Source organism: Dendrobates tinctorius, unplaced genomic scaffold, assembly GCF_039654945.1.
Source record: "Dendrobates tinctorius isolate UK_male_01 unplaced genomic scaffold, ASM3965494v1 ptg000183l, whole genome shotgun sequence".
Taxonomy (NCBI): domain Eukaryota; kingdom Metazoa; phylum Chordata; class Amphibia; order Anura; family Dendrobatidae; genus Dendrobates; species Dendrobates tinctorius.
Window position 1 is genome coordinate 7,649,520 of NW_027361850.1, and position 27,406 is coordinate 7,676,925.

The following is a 27,406-nucleotide window of genomic DNA, read 5'->3' on the forward strand; positions in this document are numbered from 1 at the left end:
CGGATACAGGGACTGCTGTTCCTGCTTCGGCCACTAGGAGGCACCAGACTGGCACGTCGCCATCAGACCCGAGCTCTGCTATTCCGGTTTCGGCCTCTGGGAGGCGCCGGACTGTCATGTCACGGTCAAACTCGGGGACGGCTGTTCCTGCCTCGGCCACTGGGAGGCGCCGTGGTCCGCCCGTGGGTACTGCTAACAGGGAGGAGGCTCCTCCGCAGGCATCTGGCGGCCGCGGACTGCGCTCCTCTGTCGGTCATGAAGGGGTTGCTGCATCACCATCTGGCCTGGTCCTGGGGGCGGTCCTAATGACGTCATCAGACCGTGAACCTGTGAGGGATGATATGATTCCTCAAATACCTTGGGGCTGGTCTTGCAGGCCGCCAGATATAGTCTTAGTTTCCCCTGTGTGCTAGTTTATTTGCTATCTTTGATTCTGACCTTTGCCTGGATTTCTGACTCTGCTCCTGCCTGACGATTTTGTACCTCTGCCGCCCTCCTGGTTTAAGATTCTGACCTTGGCCTGGTTTTTGACGCTGTGACTGCCTAACGATTTTGTACCTCTGCTGCCCGCCTGGCTTAGAATTGGATTCCTGACTAAGCTGTGCTGTACACTGTGTAAGTCCAACTCCAGCCAGATCTGCACACTGCTGATCAGAGCCGAGTGTCGGACTCCAGGCAATCTGATATTGATGACCTATCCTAAAAATACGCCATCAATCTATAGGTCCTAGTCAACCCCTTTAGATGGCTTTTTTTCAGTTATGAAACAACCCAGTCCTCTAGCTGCAGTCTAAAAACAAACTGTTCTTCACTCACCATCCCAGGTCCAGTGCTGAATCTCCGCTGCTGCTCCTGGTGTCTGTTAGGGCACAATCAGTAAGCCATAAAAACGCAGAGCACGGACTGGCCGGCGGCTCTCCCCACCCAAGCGTTACAACTATATAGAAATACATGAAGCTGTCACGCTCCGGTCAGGAGAGCCGCTGGCCAAATCGTGCACTGCGTTCTGATGTTCGTCTGATTTTTACGGCCGTCTGACTGCGCCATTATTGCCTGCAACGCTGATGTCACGTCAACACCGTTGCAGACAATAATTGAACTTAACAGCCCCACCCGGGTTGACAGCATAAGCCACTGAGCTCAGTTATTGGCAGTAACACTGTCGACATGACATCAGAGCTGCAGACAATCGCCGCGGAAAAGAGTCAGCATTGGATCTGAGAGGGTGAGGAAAGAACAACTTGATTTAAAAAAAAAAACTGCACCTGGGAAGGAGGTTTTCCAAAAACTGAAAACCCTTTTAAAGATCCTGCTTATTTGCACCTTGAGGATGTAGCAAGCATTTAGATACTGATTGCCGGCTATGACTATGCAGTGGAATCTACGGGGTTAAATGGCTGGCTTCATTGTTCTTTCTAATTCGGGATTGCTGGTGCAGAGAATCACGAGTGATACATGTAAGGCTATGTGAACACAGTGCGTTTTTTATGCATTTCATGGTGTTTTTTTTCCGCATGGGAATGGGCCAAAACGCTATGGAATCCTTTGGCAATTCAATGACAATCCTGAAGTGTTGTGCACATGATCAGTAAAATTCCTTGAGCATGTGCAGTGTTTTTTTCTGCAGCATGTCAATTCTTTGTACGTTTAGGTGTCTTATAGACGCCTCTACATTACTAACCTGTGGGCTTGATGTCACCTGACAATACAAAGGTGACATCAACCCCACAAATATGATTCCACTTGCCACTGCTACAGGGCAAGTGGGAAGAGCAAGGCTAAGCACCAGATTTGATGCATATTACATATGCGCCTTTTCTGGGGCGACTGAGAGCTGATGTTTTTACTCTGGGAGGGGCCAATATCAATGTCCTCTTCCTTGGCTATTAATATCAGCTGTCTGCTTAGCCTTTGCTGGTTAGATTTTATAGGTGGATCCCCCTGTAAACTAGCCAGTTAAGGCTAAGCAAACAACTGTGAGCTGATATTAATAGCCTGGGAACCTTTATGGCTTTTGGCTCCTTCCCAGAATATTAACATCAGCCATCTGCTTTCACTCTGCTGGTTTTCATTGCTAAAGCAATGGCTAGGTGTGAATGACAGCTGCTGACAACAAGCCCTAATCCCATTACTCTGATGCTACTGCATCAGAATGATAAAGGTGTTGAACCAAGTAATTACAGCACAAAACTTTTTTTAAATATCTTTATTTAGCTAAAAAAACCCTTCATTGCTGTACAAAAACACATACAAAAATGCGTGTTTTTTCAGCACCATTTTTCCTGCCATGAGATGCAGAAATTGTGTGCACATAGCCTTAGCCACATACAGCACATAGCTTAATGCGCTTCCCAGTCACTGACAAGAAGCAGAGATCTGAGAAGACTTGATACCAGGGCTGGCGTTAGGGGCAGGCAGCCCAGGCATCTGCCTAGGGCCCCCGCTCCCCCAGGTAGCGGTACATCATGCAGCCGTTATGGGGCCCCTGTGAGGCAGGGGGGCCCGCCTGCATCCAGCGCTGACTCCCCCGGCCGCCGCATTGAACTATACCGGCGTCATTGACGCCGGTACAGTTCAAAGCAATGATGGAGGAGAGAGCTTCAGCTGACGCTCCCTCTCCCATCATTCCCCGCTCTGCCTCTGACACATTGGGTGCGTGATGACATCATCGCGCACTCACTGTGTGCCAGGCAGAGCAGGAGACAGGAGCCGGGAGCAGCGCAGGCATGAGGAGGAGAGGTGAGGATTGTTTTTTTTTTAATGCAACAGTGACTGTGGGGCCATTCTCGGGGGGCGGGGAGTCCTGTATACCATGGTGCTGTGCTATATACCATGTGGGGCTGTACTATACCATGGTGCTGTGCTGTATACCATGTGGGGCTGTGCTGTATACCATGGTGCTGTGCTATATACCATGTGGGGCTGTACTATACCATGGTGCTGTGCTGTATACCATGCAGGGCTGTGCTATATACCATGGTGCTGTGCTGTATATCATGTGGGGTTGTGCTATATACCATGTGGTGCTGTGCTGTATACCATGTGGTGCTGTATTATACCATGTGGTGCTCTGCTGTATACCATGTGGGACTGTGCTGTATACCATGTGGGGCTATGCTATATACCATGTGTGGCTGTGCTGTATACCATGAGGTGCTGTGCTGTATGCCATATGGGGCTGTGCTATATACCATGTGGGACTGTGCTGTACACCATGTGGTGCTGTGCTGTATACCATGTGGGACTGTTCTGTATACCATATAGGTCTGTGCTATATACCATGTGGGATTGTGCTGTATACTATGTGGGACTTTTCTATATACCATGTGGGGCTGTGCTGTATACCATGTGGGGCTGTCCTGTATACCATGTGGGGCTGTGCTGTATACCATGTGGTGCTGTGCTATATACCATGTGGGCTGTGCTATATACTATGCGGTTGTGCTATATACCATGGAGGGGTACATTATACATTATATTCTATGGGAGAGGCTGTGTTATATAATATGGGGGGCTACATTATATTCTATGGGGGGCTGTATTTTATTTATTATATTCTATGCGGGGTGATTGCATCATACTCTGAGGGGGCTACATTATACTATATGAGGAGGCTACATTGTATTCTATGGGGGGCTGCATTATATTCTAGGGGGGGCTAGATTATATTGTATGGGGGCTTCATTATACTTTATGAGGGGGCTACATTATATTCTTTTAGGGCTGCATTATTCTATATCAGGAGGGCTACATTGTATTCTATGGAGGGGCTACAGTATACTATATAATGGGCTGCATTATATTCTATGGGGGGCTGCATTATACTCTATGAGGGGGCTTCCATACATTGTATGGTGGGGCTGCATTATACTCTGTGGGGTGGCTGCATTATACTATATGTGGGCTGCATTATACTGTATCGAGGACTATGGGGAATACATTATGTGAAGAACTATGGGGTGCATTATACTATGGGAAGTGAATTGTACTACATGGATGATTGGCGGTGTATTATACTATATGGAGCACTATGAGGAGTGTATTATACTATATGGAGGACTGAGGAGTGCATTATACTATATGGAGGACTATGGGGCACATTATACTATATGGAGGGCTATGGGGCACATTATACTATATGGAGGGCTATGGGGCACATTATACTATATGGAGGACTATGGGGTGTAAACTGTAGATGTGCTGCTGATAACATGATACTGTAAGGTGATCCATTAGTGATTGTTCTGTCCCCATCATTCTTTCTCAGATGGTGGAAAGAGGCCGGGAAACAAGCACTGAACGACTTGAATATTGTCGATCACACTCATTTAGCGGCCTGAACTCAGCGCATGTAACTACAACAGAAATGCTTCTGTGTGATGTGCAATATGTTAGCATTTGGGGCCCCATTTTAAACTTTTGCCTAGGGCCCCACTTTGCCTAAAATCAGCCCTGCTTGATGCACGAAGTACAGAAAAAAATTGCTTCACGTTTAATGAGATGATTAGTAAGTTTTCCTTGCTGTAATGATAAGTAATGTGAACACTGGTTGTTATTGGCGGGTCAATATAAATGTGATGGCTCACGAAACCTGTATGGCTGCCTGTCCAACCCTCTGCCCACTCCCACAGCTGGAGGGCAATGACCCCTCACAGTGCTGGTATGACACATATTGTACACCCAGAGCAAGCTAAACCTGTAAGGACACGACACGGTCCATAGTCTTTCCTGAAACGTTCCCGTGTGAACAGGGGCCTTTTCCTCCATCCTTTCGGTACAGTACGAGTTAAACAGTCAGGAAGGATAGCAGAGTTTTCAAGTTGCATGCCGGGACCTGTAGTCAAAGGTCACTATTAGAAAACTGTTTGAGAGTCAAGGAGACTACACTTCCCATAAGTCTCCACGAGTAAAGGTGCGGTGATTGGTCAATGAGTAATCTAACGTCTACATGCTGGGGAGTGTGGTTGCACCGTGCAAGATCTGGCTAAAAGGTGAGGCGAATGGGGTTTGATATTTTGTATGATTTAGGAAAGCGGCTGCTGTGGGGAACAGGTCGCCATGGAGCTGACTGACTTTCTGTAGCTCTCCTATACCCCGGGCTGCGGCTAGAAGCAGCATGTGTAGTATGTATGAGACTAGGTAGCGCATATGGGGACCTATGGTGACTGGGGTCTGTGCAGTGTGTGGCACCCTTCAGAGCACATTGCCTAGGTCTGTGCTATACACAGTGTGATGGGCTTCATTAATGACCTCCTGGGGTGGAGAGGATGGAGACTCCAGCCCCCTTCCCCAATGTGGCACCCCTGACCCCGTGATGCCCACAGATCTGCCTCTTTTCTGATACCTATCAGATTAATTGTCCTTGGTGGGATTTGACCCCAGCGTTGCGATGCTAACCACTGAGCATTTATTAGCGAGAATCCATCACCCGGTTTCTGCTACCTAATCTGCGAGCAGCATAATGTAGGGGCAGAGAGCCTGATTCCAGCGGTGTGTCACTTACTGAGCAGCTTGCTGTTGTTTTGATTAAATATCTTTTAATAGCTTTATCAGCAGGAGATTATCACTATAACCTGCTGCCATGTTGCACTCCATATTCAAGATGTCAGCCGTGTGGGCCTGCAGAAGTGCCCCAAATGCCGTGACGTGATGAAAGGTTTATCACAGTTTGCATCTCCCTGGTTTGTTGCAGGCTCAGCTCCTGAGCCTGCTCCATACATCTGCCCCTGACGTGTAAAGTAACCAGTATGTCATGTCTCGGGTAGGGGTTAAGGAACATTGTTTTTGTTTTGCTGTTACTGTGTAATGCTGCACTTTTTTTTTTGCATGAAAAAATGTGTGTAAAATGCCTCAAAACCGCTACTCGTGACCTTAGAGGACGTTCCCACGATCAGGAGGTAGCAGCGCTTTAGACACATCGTATTTTAGCTGTGTTCACTGAACCATTTACCGCATCCAATACGTTCTATTGATGTCATTTCTGTTGCGGACACTAGCGTCTCCGCAAGAGAAGTTGACCTGCTGCGGCTTGTAAATCTGTGCCGCGTGACAGTGTCTACGTGTGATCCGCAGCCGCACATACACACATAGTGGACATGGGATTTCTAGAAATCCCATCCACTATGCTGTAACATCTGGCCGCTACGGGTTTAGCGGTGCATAAATATAATACACAGCGCCAGAACCGCAGCAGTTCCTGATTGTGGGCACATACCACCCTGACACGCCCAATTTATTGCTCATTACAAAGTAATACGTGAAATAATCAAACTGAAAAAATGAAGTTCACATGTAAAACATCCAAATTCTAGTCAAGTTTCACAGTGTAATTTCTTACGCCAGAAATATTATTATACAAAATCTCAGATACAGAAACCATAATATAATCACTCGGTCCTTACTCTGTCAGTTAGGACTGGAAAAGGTTCTAACCCTATGGAGCTCCCAAATACATTTATACACAGACACGTGGAGCATATAAACCACCAGATAATATTAAAAAGTACATTTTTAATGATAATTCTACAAAAATGGATAGAACAATAATGGATCACAACAGGTTAATCATTCACAGAGCTATTCAAGTCGGGTACAAGGTGCACCAAATAAATAGTGTCACCCCACAGGCGTGAACACAGAAAGAGGGGCCTTCACATTAAGTTATATAGAAACATAGAGTGCCAGTACGTGTAGTCATAATGAAAGCCAGAACATCAATGGCAGACTCTTGTCACCACACTAGGAACATAGGGGGTAATATATATATATATATATATATATATATATATATATATATATATTCTAAAGTCAGTGACCAGCACAGTAGTTACCTAACTGGTGGTGAGCCGAGTCATGGCATTACTAGTTCTCACCGGTATTCATGGCTGCGAGTGTGACACGTGCCTCCCTCTTCCACCATTTCCCCTCTATGTCTGAGCTCTGTGATGTCTCAGCCCAGAGGGCGCGCTGACGTCATTACAGCATATCCTCTGTGCAGAAAGTCAGAAGACACTGAAGGGACCGGAGCAGTGGGGGAACAGGGAGTGGTGAGTATTTAATTATTTTTTATATGGAGCGTTGTATGGGGTCCACTATACTGTATTGAGCAATATATGGGGCCCATTATACTATATAGAGGAATAAATGGGGCCCATAATAATGTATGGCGCACTATGTGGTGCCCATAATACTGTATGGCGGACTACATAGGAGAAAAATGGCTTTTGTAAGGGCTGCAAAGTTGTGAGATATGTTGTTCTGTGCCCTCTCCGAATATTAAGGCGTTTTTTAGGGGGGTCCGGTGCCCAAGCAGAACTTCTGCTACGGAGCACCCATGATTTATATGTCTGTAGTCCAGATGTAATGTGAACAGAGCCTAAGTTTGCTGCTTCCACTTAACATTGATTTTGTTCTATTAACATAGAGATTTCTAATAATGGGCTGCTCTGTCTGAATACCATTATTGTTTGTTGCTTATTCACTGTGGCTGAAAACCATACATGTATTTAAAGGCAGTTTTGCTAGAATTGTATAAGAGTATGTCTGCACAGGGTATTTTGATATAGATTTTTCTGTAAGTTTTGCCTCATCAGCATCTTTTGAAGCTTGGGGGGCTCTGAAGCTGGACTCATAGCTAATAGCATGCGAGAACACACTCCTTGCCTATTTAATTGGCCACTGCAGAGGTGGCTAGTAACCTTGGCAGCAAGCTGCAAATTTTAAAATTCTCTTCTTTCTTGAGACTGGAGATGATTTTTTTTTTTTTTTTTTAAATAAATATATTGCAAAATGTGCTTGTTTTTACAAGTGCTAGCAATTTTAGCCATTTAGAAATGGTGGACAGCCCCTTTAATAAATGTGGCACACTGCACTAGTGACTTTGTTTTTCGCTCAGTTTGAACAAGAATCCTCATGCTCTTTGAAAAATAACTCTGCTTAAGGGCACAGTCATGCGGTCGTATAAATCTGACTGAAATTGGAACGCAGTGCATGGACTGGCCAGCGGGTCTCTTTATTCATGGGCAGCACGGTGGCTCAGTGGTTAGCACTGCAAATTTGCAGTGCTGGGGTCCTGGGTTCAAGTCCCACTAAGGACAACATCTGCAAGAAATGGTATATTCTCCGGGTGTGGGTTTTCTCCGGGTTCTCCAGTGTCCTCCCACATTCCAAAGACATACCTGATAGGGAATGTAGACTGTGGGGACAGTACCGATAATGTTTGTAAAGCGCTGTGGAATGAGTAAAATAAATAAAAATAAAAATCCGACTGCGACAGCTTCTTGTATTTCTGTGCAGCTGTCAATCCGTTCATGACTGTTCCGATCTTGGGCCGATTTAAATGGCCATCTAACCACCCTTGCAATGCGCTTAATTTGATGTTTGGTATATTACAAAGCATTATATGATCTGTATTGTAAGTAGAATAAGAACCACATCACATTTAACATACTCTAGGTTGAATATGCAGGAGATTTTCAGACTGAATTTTTCGCAATGGAAAACCTGCTGTGTATCATAGTACCATTGTAGCGGATTAAAATTTGCTGCTGAGAGGGTGCTGCGGATTTGACAATTTATGCTGAAATGCAGTGGGTGAAATCTCTCCTAAGCCCTCATTCACACGTACGTGAAAAGATGGTACTGGTGTCATCTATCTTTTCCATCAGTGTTTCATCCATGGGTCCTTATTTCCCATCAGTGTCATCCTTGTCCATATTTTCCATCAGTGTGTCAGTATGTCCCTATTTCCCATCAGTGTGTCTGTATTTCTCATCAGTGTGTCATCCGTGTGTCTGTATTTCTCATCAGTGTGTCATCCGTGTGTCTGTATTTCCCATCAGTGTGTCATCCGTGTGTCTGTATTTCCCATCAGTGTGTCATCCGTGTGTCTGTATTTCCCATCAGTGTGTCATCCGTGTGTCCGTATTTCCCATCAGTGTCATCCGTGTGTCCGTATTTCCCATCAGTGTGTCATCCGTGTGTCCGTATTTCCCATCAGTGTGTCATCCGTGTCTCTGTATTTCCCATCAGTGTGTCATCCGTGTCTCTGTATTTCCCATCAGTGTGTCATCCGTGTCTCTGTATTTCCCATCAGTGTGTCATCCGTGTCTCTGTATTTCCCATCAGTGTGTCATCCGTGTGTCCGTATTTCCCATCAGTGTGTCATCCGTGTGTCCGTATTTCCCATCAGTGTGTCATCCGCGTGTCCGTATTTCCCATCAGTGTGTCATCCGCGTGTCCGTATTTCCCATCAGTGTGTCATTCGCGTGTCCGTATTTCCCATCAGTGTGTCATCCGTGTCTCTGTATTTCCCATCAGTGTGTCATCCGTGTGTCCGTATTTCCCATCAGTGTGTCATCCGTGTGTCCGTATTTCCCATCAGTGTGTCATCCGCGTGTCCGTATTTCCCATCAGTGTGTCATCCGCGTGTCCGTATTTCCCATCAGTGTGTCATTCGCGTGTCCGTATTTCCCATCAGTGTGTCATCCGCGTGTCCGTATTTCCCATCAGTGTGTCATCCGCGTGTCCGTATTTCCCATCAGTGTGTCATCCGCGTGTCCGTATTTCCCATCAGTGTGTCATCCGCGTGTCCGTATTTCCCATCAGTGTGTCATCCGCGTGTCCGTATTTCCCATCAGTGTGTCATCCGCGTGTCCGTATTTCCCATCAGTGTGTCATCCGCGTGTCCGTATTTCCCATCAGTGTGTCATCCGCGTGTCCGTATTTCCCATCAGTGTGTCATCCGCGTGTCCGTATTTCCCATCAGTGTGTCATCCGCGTGTCCGTATTTCCCATCAGTGTGTCATCCGCGTGTCCGTATTTCCCATCAGTGTGTCATCCGCGTGTCCGTATTTCCCATCAGTGTGTCATCCGCGTGTCCGTATTTCCCATCAGTGTGTCATCCGCGTGTCCGTATTTCCCATCAGTGTGTCATCCGCGTGTCCGTATTTCCCATCAGTGTGTCATCCGCGTGTCCGTATTTCCCATCAGTGTGTCATCCGCGTGTCCGTATTTCCCATCAGTGTGTCATCCGCGTGTCCGTATTTCCCATCAGTGTGTCATCCGCGTGTCCGTATTTCCCATCAGTGTGTCATCCGCGTGTCCGTATTTCCCATCAGTGTGTCATCCGCGTGTCCGTATTTCCCATCAGTGTGTCATCCGCGTGTCCGTATTTCCCATCAGTGTGTCCGTATTTCCCATCAGTGTGTCCGTATTTCCCATCAGTGTGTCCGTATTTCCCATCAGTGTGTCATCCGTGTGTCCGTATTTCCCATCAGTGTGTCATCCGTCTGTCCGTATTTCCCATCAGTGTGTCATCCGTCTGTCCGTATTTCCCATCAGTGTGTCATCCGTCTGTCCGTATTTCCCATCAGTGTGTCATCCGTCTGTCCGTATTTCCCATCAGTGTGTCATCCGTCTGTCCGTATTTCCCATCAGTGTGTCATCCGTGTCTCCGTATTTCCCATCAGTGTGTCATCCGTGTCTCCGTATTTCCCATCAGTGTGTCATCCGTGGGTCCGTATTTCCCATCAGTGTGTCATCCGTGGGTCCGTATTTCCCATCAGTGTGTCATCCGTGGGTCCGTATTTCCCATCAGTGTGTCATCCGTGGGTCTGTGTTTCCCATCAGTGTGTCATCCGTGGGTCTGTATTTCCCATCAGTGCTCTGCAGAGAAATCTTCACCACTGATAATTAGATGTGGATCCACGAATGTGCAAATCTCCCATAAAGAGGAAAAAAATAGTTTTTTTATGCAAATTAAAATAGTAAGGGATGGTAAAAAAAACAGACTGAGCCAAAGATCTGTTAGAAGTAGATGAAAAAGTGGGGTAAAGTTTTCCAATTTTGCTCTTTGGTAGGAAAAATTTTACAATTACCGTAGTTTTTTCTTTATATCAACTTTTAGTTTCAGTTTCAAAAACTGCATCAAAAAGGGTACGTACGGGTGATAGTATCCCCAGTCTATAATTATACATGCAGTTTTAGTATTTTACCCTAATCCTGGTAATGGATGGGAGGCATAGGAGTCTTTCCTTCTGCGTCTTTATCTTTTTGGAATGTATTTGGCACAAAAACTGCATGAGTCTTCCCTGGCCTCGAATGGTTCCAGCAATGCCATGTTTCATGTGCTCCTGGGGTCACATGTTAAAGAAGCACTCCCATCAAAATTTGTAATTTAATATATTGCAGACATCATATTACATAATACTATGTACTTACAATTGCTCATTTTGCCTTTCTACCCAGCTAATTCTTCTCTTTTCCTCTTTTCCATTAGGTCTATGACATCATGTGATTAAAAACTGACTAGCTGAATCCTTCTAAGCTCTATGTTGGAACCGAAAGTCTATTTTTCCCTTCACCCATGACAGCACACCTGAGAGAAGGATCCGCCCAGCCAGAACAGGAACCTACTGAAATATAAGGGCGGTACCTCTCCCCCGCTTCAGTTGGGTTCATGTCCTGGATGGGGAGTCCTGTGCTGAAAGACGGCGGTACCTGTGATGGATGAAGGAAAAAGTCCCAGGCCCGTCGTGGCGTCTGAAGATCAGGTCTCGTACCTGTGGCGCCGGCCTTCGGGTGCTGGAAGCGCTATCCACGGATCCCCCGGGGGCTCAGTCTACGAGCGGACGGCACGGTCGGCTTTGTCCTGGCTTGATCCGCCACGCCACCCTCCCCTTGCGCTCCCCAGGCAGACTCCCAGCTGATTCAGCATGGTAGAGCGGCTGGGGAGACTTCCAGGTGCCACTGACGTCACTGGCAAAATGGCGGGCCCCAGCGACGTCAGGAAGGCACCGGCAGCAAGGTGGCGGCGCCCTACACGACGGCGGCCGGTTTTTGAATCGATTGTGTCCGGTCGGCGTTTGAGGGGGGGAGGGGCAGAACTGGAAAGAGGCAAGATGGCACTGGCTGCCACTTTTTAAGCGCATGTAGCGGAGCAGGTGGATGCTGACGTCAAGGAGGATGGACCAAAGTGACTCACAGCAGCAACAGTCGCCACCACCAGTACAGCTCACCGTCAGCATGGACACAAGGGAGGCAACCGTTCAAGTACCAGGAGGAGCAGCCATCCCAGCCAGAGGTCCCAGGACTCCTCTGTGTCCAGAGAGGATATGCTATGTGTCCCATCGCAGCCTTCGAGTCCGGCACCCTTGCTTGACAAAGGATGGTGAGTGATCTCCATGAATGTCAATCATGTTATTGATAGGCCCCTATTGTTTGTTTAAATCTTTAGGAGAGGCCTAGGAAGGCTTTGGGGAAGAAGGACAGGGACTGTGCTCTGTGGAAAACCCCCTTAGCGATGGATTGGCATAAGGACCTCTGCTTCAACTGCATCCAAAGAACCATTAGTGAGGAGACCCCCAATTTTGCAGCAAGCCTTCCGTCTTATTAGGTCTGAAGTGGAGGGCTACCTTAAAACTTTGCTGAGGAAAGGGAAGAAAGAGTAAATAACTTCCCTCTAACTACGATTCCTCTTCACACTCATCACATGGCCTAACTTATGCTGAATCCTCGTCTACCTCCTCCTCGGATAGTGATACAGGAGGTAGACTGTATTTTCCCGTAGAGGACACGGATAGTCTTCGTAAGGCCATTAGGGTACCTACGGGCCTGAAAGAGGAGAAAATGACCAAGTCTCTTGAAGATGTCATGTTTGGGGGATTAGAGGAAAAGAAAAAACGAACCTTTCCGGTCAATGCTAAAGTTCAGGCTCTCATTAATAGGGAGTGGAGGAGGCCGGAGAAATCAAGAGCCCTCCCTTATCCTCTAAAAGGAGGTATCCTTTTTGAAGAGAAGGATGCAGAGCTGTGGGAAAAGGTTCCTAAAATTGATGCAGCTGTATCCAGGTCATCAAAAAGATCAGCGCTGCCCTTAGAAGACTCAGGGGTACTCGGAGACCCTTTAGATAAGAAGGCGGATACTTATCTGAGACACACATGGAAGGCGGCAGCCGGAGGACTGAAGCCAGCAATCGCTGGAACTTGTGCCACACATTCCCTAATGGTTTGGCTACAGCAGCTAGAGGAGCAACTCAAGTCCAAGAATCCTGTCGGATATGTTTCTGTTACACGGTGCCGCAGCATTTTTGGCAGATACATCTGCTGACTCTGAGACTGGCGGCCAGGTCGGCTGGGTTATCGAATGCGGCAAGGCCTGCTTTATGGCTCAAAGGCTGTCCAGGGGATTTGGAGTCAAAGAACAGGCTATGTTCCCTAACGTGTGATGGCCTACTTTTATTTGGGAAAAAAATGGATGAAATTCTAGAGAAAGTCAGTGACAGGAAGGTCTTTCCCAGGTTCTCAGGGGAACAAAGAAGGTCTTCTTTTCAGAGGAGAAAATTCAGTAGTGGACGTCCTCCAGGAGAGAAAAGGAAATGGGAGGATAGGGGAAAAAAGAGAGTCCGGATTCATGTTCGGCGGTCCCTCCTCCATCTCCAAGAAGTCCTCGCAATGACGCCAGAACTCCTGTAGAGGGGAGGCTTTCACTCTTTGTTCCGGCCTGGGAAACCATCTCCAGCTCCTGGGTCCTGAATATAGTGTAGGAAGACATGAGGATAGAGTTTTATCGTCGGCCAAGTCAGACATTTGTAATAACCCCCGTCAGGAAAGCAACAGGACAACAGCTTGCCCTAGAGACAGAGATCCTGGGCCTGGTGGACAAACAAGTCTTGTGTGAGGTTCCAGGCGAACAGAAGGGAAAGGGATTTTATTCCCCCCTCTTTTTGATTAAAAAAAAAAAAGCCGGATGGCTCATTCAGGACTATTATAAGTCTCAAAGGTCTCAAGATGAAGTCAGTGACTACAGCCATAAAACTTCTCCATCACAATTGTTTTATGGTGGTAGTCGACTTAAAGGATGCATACTACCACATCCCGATTCATCTGGGTTATCAGAAATACCTGAGGGTAGCCCTATACATCCAAGGCGAACTCAGACATTTTCAGTTCCGAGCTCTTCCCTTTGGCCTGTCAACAGCCCAAAGAGTATTCACCAAAGTGATAGCAGAGATGACGGTCTTCTTCCATATCCAGAACACGGTTATCGTTCCCTATCTAGACAACTTTATGATAGGAGGATCAGAGGAACACAGCTGCTCAGTTGAAAGAGTTGTCAGGGACCCTAAAAGAACTGGGCTGGATGGTGAATACTCAAAAATCAAGGCTACAACCCCTAAGGGTGCAGACCTTCTTAGGCCTTGTCCTGGACTCCGAGCTGCTTGCTTGTTTTCTGCCCAAAGACAAGGTAGAGAAGGTGGTGAACCTAACCTCAACAGCCATAGCGTGGCCACAAATGACCCTGAGAAATGCAATGTCCCTGTTGGGAACCCTAATGTCCTGTATCCCAGCAGTCAAATGGGCCCAATTCCATACCAGACAGCTGAAGTGGGAGATATAGGTGCAAAAGGGCATTTAGAAGGGAAGGTAAATCTTTCCTCATAGGTCAGAGACTCACTCAGATTGTGGACAGAGAGGGCAAACTTGACATCAGGGGTTCCTTGGGAAAGACCGGTAAGCGACGTGATCATAACAGACGCGAGAATCTCAGAGTGGGGGGCACACCTGAGAGGTCTGACGATTCAGGGGTCTTGGGCGCCTCAGGAGCTGGAGTCATCGAATGTAAAAGAACTATGGGCAGTAGAGAGGCCTCTAGAATTTTTTTTTCCCCTCTCCTCTTGGGTCGCGACGTCCGCATTATGTCAGACAACCGGCCCACGGTAGCATACATCAATCACCAGGGGGGAACAAGTTCCTACTCCCTAATGGAAGCAGCCAACAACATTTTCCAGATGGCAAAACTACATCTCTTATCCCTTATGGCACTACACATAAGGGAGGCAGAGAACATCGAGGCAGACTTCCTAAGCTGCAACAGTCTAAAGCAGGGGGAATGGGCCTTAAACCCCAGAGTTTTCCAGCAGATAGTCCAGCTATGGAGAATGTCGGAAATAGATCTGTTTGCCAACATAAGCAACAGGAAGGCAAAGAGGTTCTGTTCTCTAAATCCAAGTTAAAACCTGGTTGCGGTAGACTCACTACAGATTCCCTGGAACTTCAAAATTGCTTAAGCAATTCCTCCAGTAGCTTTGATTCCAACAGTGATGAGGAAAATCAGAAGGGATCAAGCTAGAGGGATTGATTGCCCCATTCTGGCCAAAAAGGCCTTGGTTTTCTCTGTTACGGATAATTTCTCTATCAGATCCATGGATCCTGCCGGAGATTCCAGACCTTCTCAGTCAGGGGCCAATATTCCACGCCCAGGTAAAGGGGTTCCATCTAGCGGCGTGGAATTTGAAAGGGTTCTACTGAGTAGCAAGGGGTTTTCACCAGGGCTAGTTTCCTCGTTGCTGAAGAGTAGGAAACTCATAGCTACAGGAATCTACGGCAGAACATGGGGTAAATTCCTAGAGTTTCTAGGGAAGCTGTTAGGCCAAAAACCTACGATCGGTCCCATCTTAGAGTTTCTGCAGTCGGGGTTTGACCTGGGGTTAGCCATTAGTACACTTAAAAGTCCAGGTGTCTGCCTTGAGTGCATTGTACAGCTGTAACCTTGTGGCTAATCCATGGGTAGCAAGATTTATAAAGTCCTGTCATAGATCCAGACCAGTCCCAATCCCGAAGGTTTCCCCATGAGATCTAAACTTAGTGTTGGGGGCTCTGACCAAGGAGCCATTTGAACCCATACATGAGTTGTCAGTGAAATATCTTACCCTAAAAACAATCATATTAGTGGCGCTAACATCCGTGAGTGACTTGCAGGCTTTCTATAAATCCTCCTTATACGCAAATATATGAGGATAGGATTGTGTGAAAACCGGATCCAGCTTATCTTCCCAAGGTAGCATCAAGGTTTCATGGAAGTTAGGAGATTGTCCTACCCTCCTTCTGTGATAACCCTAAGAATTCAGGGGAGAGGAAGTTTCACAATCTGGATGTTAGAAGGGCACTATTAGAATATATGTCTGTGACTAGCCAGTGGAGGAGGTCCCAGTCCCTATTCATATCCTTCCAGGGTAGCAGGAAGGGTTATGGGGTGTCGAAGGGTACCATTGCCAGGTGGATTAAGGAGGCCATTAGTGTAGCTTACTCTGCTAGTGGTGCTCCGATCCCTGATGGCATCAAGGCTCACTCCACCAGAGCCGTGGTGACCTCCTGGGCAGAAAAGGCAGAGGTATCGATTGACCAAATCTGTAAGGCCGCTACCTCATCCTCACCATCCACCTTCTTTAGGCACTATAGGTTGGGTCTATCATCCTCTGCTGACTTGACCTTTGGTAGAAGGGTGCTGCAAGCGGTGCTCCCTAAAGTAAAGTGTTACAAATTATCCAAAAGTTTCTCAGATGTGCTGTCATGGGTGAAGGTAAAACACCAAGGTTACTTACTGGTAGATGTTTTTTCTGAAGCCCATGACAGCACCCGTATATCCCTCCCTTCCTTTTCACCTTACGGGTGTGCACTATAGTTGGGTGTATTTATAATGTGTTGTTAATATGTGTAATTATCCGGGAGGTCCTCTCATGCTCTGTAACCAACTGAAGCAGGGGAGAGGTACCGCCCTTATATTTCAGTAGGTTCCTGTCCTGGCTGGGCAGATCCCTCTCTCAGTTGTGCTGTCATAGGCTCTGTAAAAACTTTTAAGTAACCTTGGTGTTTCCCTGTATGATCAATCAGTCACTGCAAAAGTTGCTGATAAGGGAGAGGAGGAGAAACTGGGCCAGGAGTTGAAAAAGGGAATGATAAATGCAGAGACAAGAAACTCCCTGTTTCTACGTAGAGTAGAGAAAAAAGAATTAGCTGAGTTGTAAGGCAAAATGAGCAATTGTAAGTACACAGTGCTATATAATATGATTGCAATATATTAAGAGGATTAAAACTTTGATGGGAGGAGTGCTTCCTTTATATGACATGTCATCAGAAGGGGCTAGTAAACCGAGACTGGCTGGAGGAACAGGAAAGCCTCTTATGGACTGGGAGGGTGAATAATGTTGTGTTTTTTTGTTTAAAGGCAATCTGTCACCCTATTTTCAGCCTATAAGCTGAGGCCACCGCCATTAAGGGCTTATCTACAACATTCTGTAATGCTGTAGATAAGCCCCCGATGAAATCTTAAAGATAAGAAAAACAAGTTAGATTATACTCACCCAGGGGCGGGAGCGGTGGGTGTCGCGGTCCGGCGCCTCCCATCTTCATACGATAATGTCCTCCTCCTCCTTGCTTCTTCCTCGGCTCAGGCAGGCTCCAGGAAAGGACAAAGAGGTCCTGCGCACTGCAGTACTCTGCTCTCAACAGGGCAGAGCAGTGCGCCTGCGCCGGAGCCGAGGAAGAAGCAAGGAGGAGGACATCATCATATGAAGATGGGAGGCGCCGGACAGGACGGCGACACCCACCGGACCGAATGCCGGGGTGAGTATATTCTAAAGGCCCCGCTACACACAACGTTATTGTGAATGATATCATTGCAATGTCACGAGTTTGGTGACGTTGCAGAGATGTCGAAACGACATTGTTGCGTGTGACACATAGCAATGATCAGTTGGCTGATCGTTAAGCGTTTCCTAATGGTCTGGGCCATAAATCTATCGTTGGTCTCCCGCTGGGCAGCACACATCGCTGCGTGTGACAGCGAGAGACCAACGATCAGTGAGCTCCCAGCACCATACAGCAGACGCTGGGAGCTGGTATCCAGGGTAAACAACAGGTAACTAAGAGCCGCGCCGCTCTTAGATACCCGCTGTTTACCCTGGATACCAGCTCTCAGCACCATACAGCAGACGCTGGGAGCTGGTATCCAGGGTAAACAGCGGGTAACTAAAATCCGCGCTCGTTGGTCCTGGTCACTGGTGAGTATGTCTATGTGACGGCTCACCAGCGATCCCATCCACGTCAGATCGTTGGTGGGATCGCTGGGACATTGAAGCGTGTAATGGGGCCCTAACTCTTTTTTTTCTTCTCTTTCAAGTTTCATCGGGGCTTATCTACAGCATTACAGAATGCTGTAGATAAGCCCCTGATGGCAAAGCCAGAAGCTGATAGGGCTAAAATTAGGTGACAGATTCCTTTAAGGCATTGTTTTTTTATTAATGCGCATATTTATTCAGATCTGACGGTAGTCCACAAGCAACATGTGCAAACAAGGATTTGATTGGGAATTTTCATTTTCAAATTAAATAGAATGGGTAAAATCTGCAGCAGATTTGCTGTTCTAGAAATTAATAAATTCATACCACAGGTCCCTTTTTGCAGAAAAAAATGTTCAGCATATGGGTATGATTTGTTCAGATGTGAGCTGCTGATATTTTATGGGCAAATCCACAGCATTGCCATCCTGTATGGACGTAGCCCTTAAATACTTTCACGTGTGCAGTTTTGATGCTATTTAGGGGGAAAAAGGATATAGGAAAGATTAGTACTTCTCTTCTATTGAATGCATTCCTTGGCTTAGCTTCAAAAAATTCAGTAGCCTACATCAGAAATATACGTCTTAGGCCTCATTCACACGTCAGTACTTGGTCAGTATTTAGCATCACTGTTTATAAGCCAAAACCAGGAATGGCATTTACACTATAATTGAAAGATTGACATCTGTTCTGTGTTATGGAGACGCTCCTGGTTTTGGCATTCAAATACTGATCAATAATACTGATGTGTGAATGAGGCATTAGGGTAAGTTTCCAGAGTGAGCTTTTGATGCTGAATATTTTTGCTGAGTAAACTGACCTTCCGTGCGTGTTTGAATATGAAAAATCGAATTTATGGAAGATCCATAGGTAAAGAACACACTAAAAATATAATCCACATATGTATCTAGCAATAAAGTTTTGTCAAAGCCCAATACCAGGAGGTATCAAAAACAAAGTGGATTTATTTCAAATGTGACATTCCGAAAAGAGACAAAAACCGCAGCGTGATAAAGAAAATAACTCCCAAAACACTTATCGTGGGAAGGGAACATAGCCTTGAACTGTGATTACAAGCAGGCAGCACTGGCCTTCTATTAGTGGTGCAGATCTAACTGAGCCAACAGTTTTAGAAAATAAATCCAGGAAAAAATACATAAAGGCGCACTATGTAAAACATGAGTTTTTTTTTGTTTTTAAGACCCCTCTTTATTTTCACATGGCTGATTAAAGAAGATGCTATTATTTTTTTGAAAATACATTTTTTTGGGGGCACAGTGCTTCTTATATGTTTACCTAAAAGTATGGCTCTGTTGGAAGCTCACGGTAATTAATAGATGCCAGTGCTGGACACTGTTTGGGATGTGATAATCCATCCCGATGCACTCCTCTCATGTAATAAGGTAGCATGACAGAAGGGTTCTTGATGGTGTCAGTTCCTGCTATTCCTTGCCAATATACCATCTCTTTTTTCCCCATCCCACCTTAAAAAGTAAGATAAGGTCCTACTGCCTGAAAGCTTGCAGGCAAGAAGAAATGAGGGGATCTTGGGGTTTCCTTTCCAGATTATCCTGGAAAACGACATTAACCCCTTACTGCCCTTGGACAGAATAGTATGTCCAATGGCAGTACCCCCAGCTTTGATGAGGGCTCCGGCGGTGAGCCCACTTTAAAGCCGGGATATGTCAGCTGTTTTGAACAGCTGACATGTGCCCGCAATAGGCGCGGGTGGAATTGTGATCCACCCGCGCCTATTAACTAGTTAAATGCCGCTGTCAAACGCTAACTTAACTCGCGCTTCCGGCCATAGGGCCAGAAAAATGCGCACCGCTGACCCCCGTCTCGTGATCAGGGGTCAGCGGTGCATCGGCATAACAACCAGAGGTCTCCTTGAGACTTCTATGGTTGTTGATGCCTGATTGCTATGAGCACCACCCCTTGGTTGGCGCTCATAGCAATGCAGTAATTCTACTACATACAGTCGATCTGAGCATCGCCTCTATGTAGCAGAGGCGATCGAGTTGTGGCAGCTTCTAGCCTCCCATGTTTAAAAATATTAAAAAAAAATAAAAAAAACACGTTCAAATCACAATCTATCAATAAAAAAAAAAGATTAACTTGATCGGTAAATGGCGTAGTGAGAAAAAAAATCAAAACGCCAGAATTACATTTTTTTGGGCGCCGCGACATTGCATTAAAAATGCATTACTGGGCAATCAAAAGAACATATCTGCACAAATGTTGTAACATAAAATGTCCGCTCGGCACACAAAAAGTAAGCCCTCACCCAACCCGAGATCACGAAAAATGGAGACACTAAGGGTCTCGGAAAATGGCGCCTTTTTTTGTTGTTTTTTTTTTTTTTTTTTTAGCAAACTTTGGATTTTTTTTCCACCACTTAGATAAAAAAAGAACCTAGACATGTTTGGTGTCTATGAACTCGTAATGACCTGGAGAATCGTAATGGCAGGTCAGTTTTAGCATTTAGTGAACCTAGCAAAAAAGCCAACCAAAAAACAAGTGTGGGATTGCACTTTTTTTGCAATTTCACCACACTTGGAATTTTTTTCTTATTTTCGAGTACACGACATGGTAAATCCACTGGTGTCGTTCAAAAGTACAGCTCGTCCTGCAAAAAATAAGCCCTCACATGGCCATATTGACGGAAAATTAAAAAAGTTATGGCTCTGGGAAGAATGGGAGCAAAAAACGAAAACGCAAAAACGAACAATCTCCAGGGGTTAAGGGATGCTTTGAGCTAGATGCCTGTCTGGCAATTTTTATTTTTAATTGTATACTAATAGATAAGAAGAGGAGACTATGATATTAGGAAGGCTGGGGTCACAGAGCTGTTGATTCTCTCATGCAGGCTGATAATGCTAATGGCTAATGTCACTCTGATCAAGCTCTGTCAGAGTTTGTCCTGAGAGTCCTCTTGGTGTGATCCGATCCTCTCGCATGACAGAATCGCAGCATATGTACAGAGAAGGGCTTTATTCAGGACTAGATCTAGCTAGATCTCTGGCAGGAGCAATCAATGACCAGTGCCGAGTACGACAGACAGGTAGTTGCCTCCATTACCAACTACATGCCTTTTTTTAAGTCCTGGATATCCCTTTTAATATCTCCATCTTTTCCTTTTTCTGTGTCCACAGATGTCAGACTGCATTTGGATGACATCCCTGACTTGTATGGGTGTGTGTAATTATCAAATGCACTTACAGCATGCTGCAATTGTTTTCTCGTGCCGAATTGACAGATCTGCACTGCCCGACAGTATAACATTGGGCCGAGTGCTAACCTATAACACATTGGATATAACCCGTCCGAGTTAGGGTGTGTGCACATGCTGCGGATCCGCAGCAGTTTTGGTCCTGCGGATAGGCAGCAGTTTCTGCTGCGGTGTACAGTACCATTATAATCAATGCAAAACAAAAACCATAGTGCACACGTTGCAGAATTTTCCACCCGGATTTTCAGCGGTTTCAAAACCGCAGCATGTCACTTCTTTGCGCTGAATCCGCAGCGGTTTTACACCTACTCCATTGTCCAGGTGTCAAACCGCAGGGCTAATCCGCAGATAAACCTCAGGTCTTTTGACCTGCAGATTTACCTGCGGATTTTGCAAAATCCGCACAGAAAATTCGGCAGCAGAATCCGCAGCATGTGCACACACCCTTATACACATGTGAGGGAGCCATAATAGTGATAGTACTGTTGATTTTTTTTTTAAAAAAAAAAAAGCACTGGAGCATATTGCTGGTTGTTGCCTTTCCGGGGATATTCATGAGCTAGACAATGCTTTTGCTTATTTCTAGCTACCAGTAGACTGTACTTTAAATGTGTCTGTAGGAGCTGGATCTCCTGACGTATTCTTCCAATGGAAAGCTGTAGGGTCCAATTTTCAAAAGCTTACTTTTTTTTTTTTTTTCAGGATACAGTTGTTTAGATTAGCCTATCACATTTTATATACTATTCTATCTTTGTTGTTTGTTTTTTTTGTGTCATACAGACTTATACCGGCCTGACACAGGCCATAAAACACTTTTTTCCACCAGCAGTATGAAATATAGCCCTATCTATACACTTGCACATGCCTAGCAAGGGTGTTACTAGGTATTTTAATAAGCATAAGTACATGCTGCAGAAATAACGGATTCTTAATCTGTCAAATCTGCCATTCATGCACATTATTCACATTTCATTATTTTATTCCTTACTTTAACTTAGTTTGAAACATAATGAAGAATGAAAATTGAAAGGCTAAGGGCCGAAAACACGTGTTGGGGAGGGCGGCTGTCCAGACCAGGTGCAGTGTAGCTTGTAAGTTATACCTTATACTTACCATACTCTTTGATGTCTAACACTGTTTACAGAAATTTTCCTGGTCCATGACATAAACTATGAGGCATCCACATACATCAGCACAACCTGCGTACCCAATGTTAAAAATAGGGTACGCAGGCCGCATGCAGAAGTATGCGGATGTAGGTGGAGCTGACCGGAGGAGGTGCATCCATGGGCGGAGCCTCACGGAGGAAGGCCGCAGCTCCTCCATACACAAATCTGAACCTAGCCTAAGTTGCTTACCCTACGGGCAGGTATTGCAGGACCCTAGGTATCGATGGTTACGATCATTACCAGTTACCAGTCACTATAAGTGGTGTCATAACCATGGATACCTAAGGCCTCTTTCACACTTCAGTTTTTTGCATCAGTTCAAATCCGCCAAAAAGTCAGAGAAGCGGATCCGTTCTCAACTGATGTGAACGGATGGCACAGGATCCGTTTTCAGATGGATCCTGAAAATGAGGAAATAAAGGAACTGCTGGCAGAGAGAGAGAGAGATTGCAAGCTCCGTTTTGAAATGTTTGAGGATGGTGACGGACAGCAACTTTTGGCGGATCCTCCAAAAAAACCGGATAATGCAAGTCAATGGGGAAAAAAAACGGATCCTCAAAAGAAAATTGAGGATCCGTTTTTTTCAAAACCTGGCGGATTGTGACTGATTGTCAAAAACTGAAGTTTGAAAGAGGCCTAAGCTTCTGCAATGCCCTGCACATGGGGTAAGCGACTTAACGAATCTGAAGAACTATTCTAAATTTTAGGTATTTGCTACTACTTTTATTATTACATTTACTACATATTGGGATAGGATCTTGGAGATGGGAATACGCATTTAAAGCAGGGCAGTGGAGTCGGTAAGCCAAACCTCCGACTCCTCAATTTCCATGACTCCACGACTCCCTCATAACGTGGCTTACGTTTTAAGTGATACATTTTCTGTAGTAAAATGATAACATCAGACTTTTAATCATTATTATGATACAATAATCAAGCCATTTAGATAGAACATAAAATATATTTATTGGAATACAACTTTAGAACAAAAAACTTTGCATATTTACAATTTATTATACACTCTGCAGTAAGTGGGGAAAAAAACAGTTTTCAACAAAAACGTACTGGATAGCATTTGTGCAGTCTATGAATTTGTTCTGAGAAATAGTATCGCCTCCATCAGATCCTCCTTTATAGATGACCTCAAATCTGACCTAATTATTTTAAGGCTAGAGAACAACCTCTCTACACTAATTTAGGTTGGTGGCAAAGCAGTAATCACATGGGCAACATCTCTAACAATTTTGGGGAGTAAAGGAATTGCCTTGTGCACAGTTTTGATGAGCAATTGAACTCTTCTACTTTGAGAGCAAGTGAAAAATGTTGCTGAAATATGGTCACTGTTTTCTATGAGAGTGGAATCTTTTTCCTTGCAGCAACGCTTTGCCTGCTCCATGTCCTCCAAATACTTTTCAAAATCAAACTCCTCATCTGATGAGGATGAAGAAACAGCAACAGCAGCATTGCCAAGACCGGAGTCCTCTTGCTCTTGGCCGTCCTGTAGCCCACTCATCCTAACTGCTACCTCGGTCAGAGCTTCTTTTCCTTTAGTAAGCTGTTGATCACCCAGCAATATGCGATGACTCGGGCCTATATAAACAGCTGGCAGAAGAATTTTATTTTATAATATTAATTGCAGATGGCATTGCTGCTTCAATAAATGGAAATAAAGTCCGTGGAGCCTCATTTAAGAGTCTCAAACACGGGACTAGCCAGATCTTCCTCCAGGGAAGGACCCAGCCAAGGAGTGGCTCCTTTCGGAAACCACCATTACCACCATATTAAGTGGCCCTTTAAGTCAATATCCAGCTCTTTACGAGTTTACAGATATGACAAGCTGTCAAACAGGCAGATCTCACCAGCGATCAGGACAAGCGAGGACGCTGATATCCAAGGTAAACAGCGGGTAACTAAGCACCGCGCGCTTAGTTACCCGCTGTGTACCCTGGAAACCAGCACGCTCGCGCTGGGAGTTGGTATCCAGGGTAAACAGCGGGTAACTAAACGCGCGCGCTTAGTTACCCGCTATTTTCCTTGGATACCAGCTCCCAGCATCTGCTTAGCGCTGGGAGCTCGCTGATCGTTCGTCTCCTGCTGCCACATGCAGCGATGCGTGCTGGCCAGCGGGAGACCAATGATCAAACAATGGCCCAGGACATTCCTGCACGATCAGCGATATCCGGCGGAGGGGCCAGTCGCTGATGCGTGCCACACACAGCGAGATCGCTGATGCGTCACAAAATCGGTGACTCATCAGCGATCTCGCTAGCCATCTCGCTTAGTGTGAAGTACCCCTTAGTAACAATTTTTTTGTTTTCACAAACCTATCAAACGTTGAGAGAAAAATAGTTCACTCTGTGACCTGTGCAGGCATCCATTTTAAGAAACGCAAAGCGTCTCTTGAGAGTCTTTTTAAGGTCTTTCTTTTGGTTAAAGACTTATTCAATCACTAATTTTCTAATACTTTCTCTTTCCAGAGAAACACCACGTAAGAGCTGTAAAAGCTGGTCGTGCAAATAATGATTATGGTACATTGTCCTTCACAACAAGCTCGATGAACAAAATCTGCAGAGCTGTCTCATTCACACAGCAGAGGCTTTGTCACACAACAGATTACATCAGTGACTGCCATCCCCTGTGCAGATTAGAAGCTGCAGACCCCCATCACTGGCCGTCACACAGTCTGTTCTCACTGCTGCCAGCAGCCTGGGACAGTGAGGGAAGGAATTACTGATAATGAGTTATGTATTGTAATCATGGAGTGGCCCAGAATACAGGACGATTTTCACTCCTCACTAGTTTCACTTTCCATAGATCACTGTTCAGTGTGTGTCGTGTCTGGGGGAGGAGCAGCTGCTCTCTGCACTGAGGCTGCTGGAGGGGAAGAATTCCTTACTGTGTGATGAGGGCTGCATCATGTGGATGGGGAGGGCCTGTAGCTATGGAGGGTGGGGTTGTTGCTATAGAGGGCATGTTTGGAGTAGAGTAGGAGGTTACGACTAGTTCTCATTTCAATGCCATAACACCCCCCCCCTTGGTCGTTCTGTCCAGAATATCTAGAAAACCGTGCAAACTAGTGACAGAAAGTAAATTACTTATTGTCATAATTCTGCAGCCCAGATATGTACTGAGATTATGTGAAAAGCCCGGACAACCCCTTTAAGGTACTGTCACACTTAGCGATGCACCAGCGATCCTGTCCAGCGATATGACGCGGTCAGGATCACTGATGCATCGCTAAGTGGTCGCTAGTGAGCTGCCACACAGGCAGATCTCACCAGCGACATCGCAGGGGTCGGGGGTCGCTACTTACCTGTCAGAAGCGGCGATCCTGACGTCCTCCCGCCCGCGTCCACGCGTCACTCGTCGGCGCCACAGGAAGCCCAGCAGGAAGCGCCCGACGAGAAATGGCCCAGGACGTTCTCGCGCGATCAGCGATAACCAGCGGGGAGCCGGTCGGAGGTAAGTATCAGACATAGCGATATCGCTAGCAGTATTGCTGCTACGTCACAAAAACCAGTGACGTTATAGCGATATTGCTATTGATATCGCTTAGTGTGACAGGCCCTTTACCTTCATCCTGCTTTCCTGTTCACTCTAGAAGATCTGAGATTAAGCAGGCATTCCTTCCCTGTGTGTTTATTTTTTTTTCCCCCTTATCTGTAGAGGAGGAGCTTCACTACTTATCATGAACATAAACTGCTGCACAGATTCATCTCAGCTAAAAGTCTAGACCCTAGATCAGGAATAGGACAGACAAATTTAGGATATTTCATAACTTTCCCAAATTCTTATGAAAAAATATTCCCCACAAATTGCGTTGAACTACTGTACTCAGTTTATTAAAATTACACACAAGGGGGCACCACTGACATATAAAAGGGGATCCAACCAGACCTATACAAGATTGATGCCAATTTACAAAGAAGAGAGAAGATATAGGCCACACATTGGGGATCACCCAACATAGGATTTAGCAAAAATTGTAACAATCTTTATTTAGACACACAAACCAAAACACCCAATCATTAAAAACATTAACGAAGCCACAACTGGTGGCGACACGCGTCGGGTCTCAGGACGCTCAGGCTCCACTCCACCTCTGATTTGTAATTTTTATAAAACTAATTTAAAGCTGAGCTGTACCACTGCTTGAAGAAAGTGTCTTCTAAAAACTGGTAGTAGGTGTGGGAGTTGACTTTCAGTCAATTTTCAACCTGAAAACGTCCAACAAGCTTATCTTTAATATTGCCAGCCCATAGCAGTGGAGATCTGTGCCCACTACTGATCCAGCCACGAGCCAATCCATCTGATCTGTCAAAAGTCACTCTCATCTCATCTCATCAGAACATAAAGCCTTTGAAAAATCTGCCTTCAGATATGTCTTGGCCTAGTCATGATTTCAACTTTTTTCAACCTATGTGCCTTGTTCTGTGGTGGTCCTGTTTCAGCCTCCCTCACATTGGCCATATCTCTGAGCACTGCACACCTCGCACTTCTGGGCAGTCCAGCAAGGCTGCAGTTCTGCTATATGACAGCACTGGAGCATAATGGGTTCCTGGTCGCTTAACATTTGATTCTTCTCAAATCTTTGTCTCTTAATCCGCATCTTTTTTCCTCTACACATTTTTTGCAACCTTGTTGATTATTGGCAACAAAACTTTTGATGGTTCTGTGATCACGCTTCAACATTTTAGCAATTTCTTGAGTGCTGTATCCCGTTGTAAGACTTCTAACAATTTTTTTTCTTTTCCGATTTTGCATGAGTAAAACATGCTGCCTAATAATTCTGTACACCTTGGTAAAGGGTGCTGATATCCTAAGGTCTCACCCTCCATCATTGCACAAATACATAGCACCTGATCTGCTTCATCCAATAAGCAGTCAGGTTTATACCGTTTAGATTTGGAAAATCTGCATAAAAATGATGACCTGGTCAAACTACTCACTTGTTTGCTATACTCTGTGTGCAGAATTATTAATGAGCTTTAAAGGAGTTGTCCACTACTTGGGCAACTTCTTCTCATACCCCTTCTTAGCCCCGATAAAATAATAAAGCCTATACTCACCTCTCATGCCGACGCCGTTCCTGCGGTGTCGGCACGCTCT

At 45.6% G+C, this 27,406-nt stretch overlaps 1 protein-coding gene across 4 annotated transcripts in view; it reads left to right on the forward strand.

Moving 5' to 3' along the window:
• Window positions 1–4,847: 4,847 nt before the first annotated feature.
• ZBTB8B (zinc finger and BTB domain containing 8B) overlaps window positions 4,848–27,406 on the forward strand; it is a 29,860-nt gene continuing 7,301 nt past the window's right edge. Inside the window, exons 1-2 of one of the 4 annotated variants that reach the window (XM_073551993.1) lie at window positions 4,856–4,991; window positions 22,127–22,219. The gene's annotated coding sequence lies outside the window, so the exon portion shown is untranslated. The other 3 variants (XM_073551995.1, XM_073551994.1, XM_073551996.1) reach the window with 3 other exon arrangements.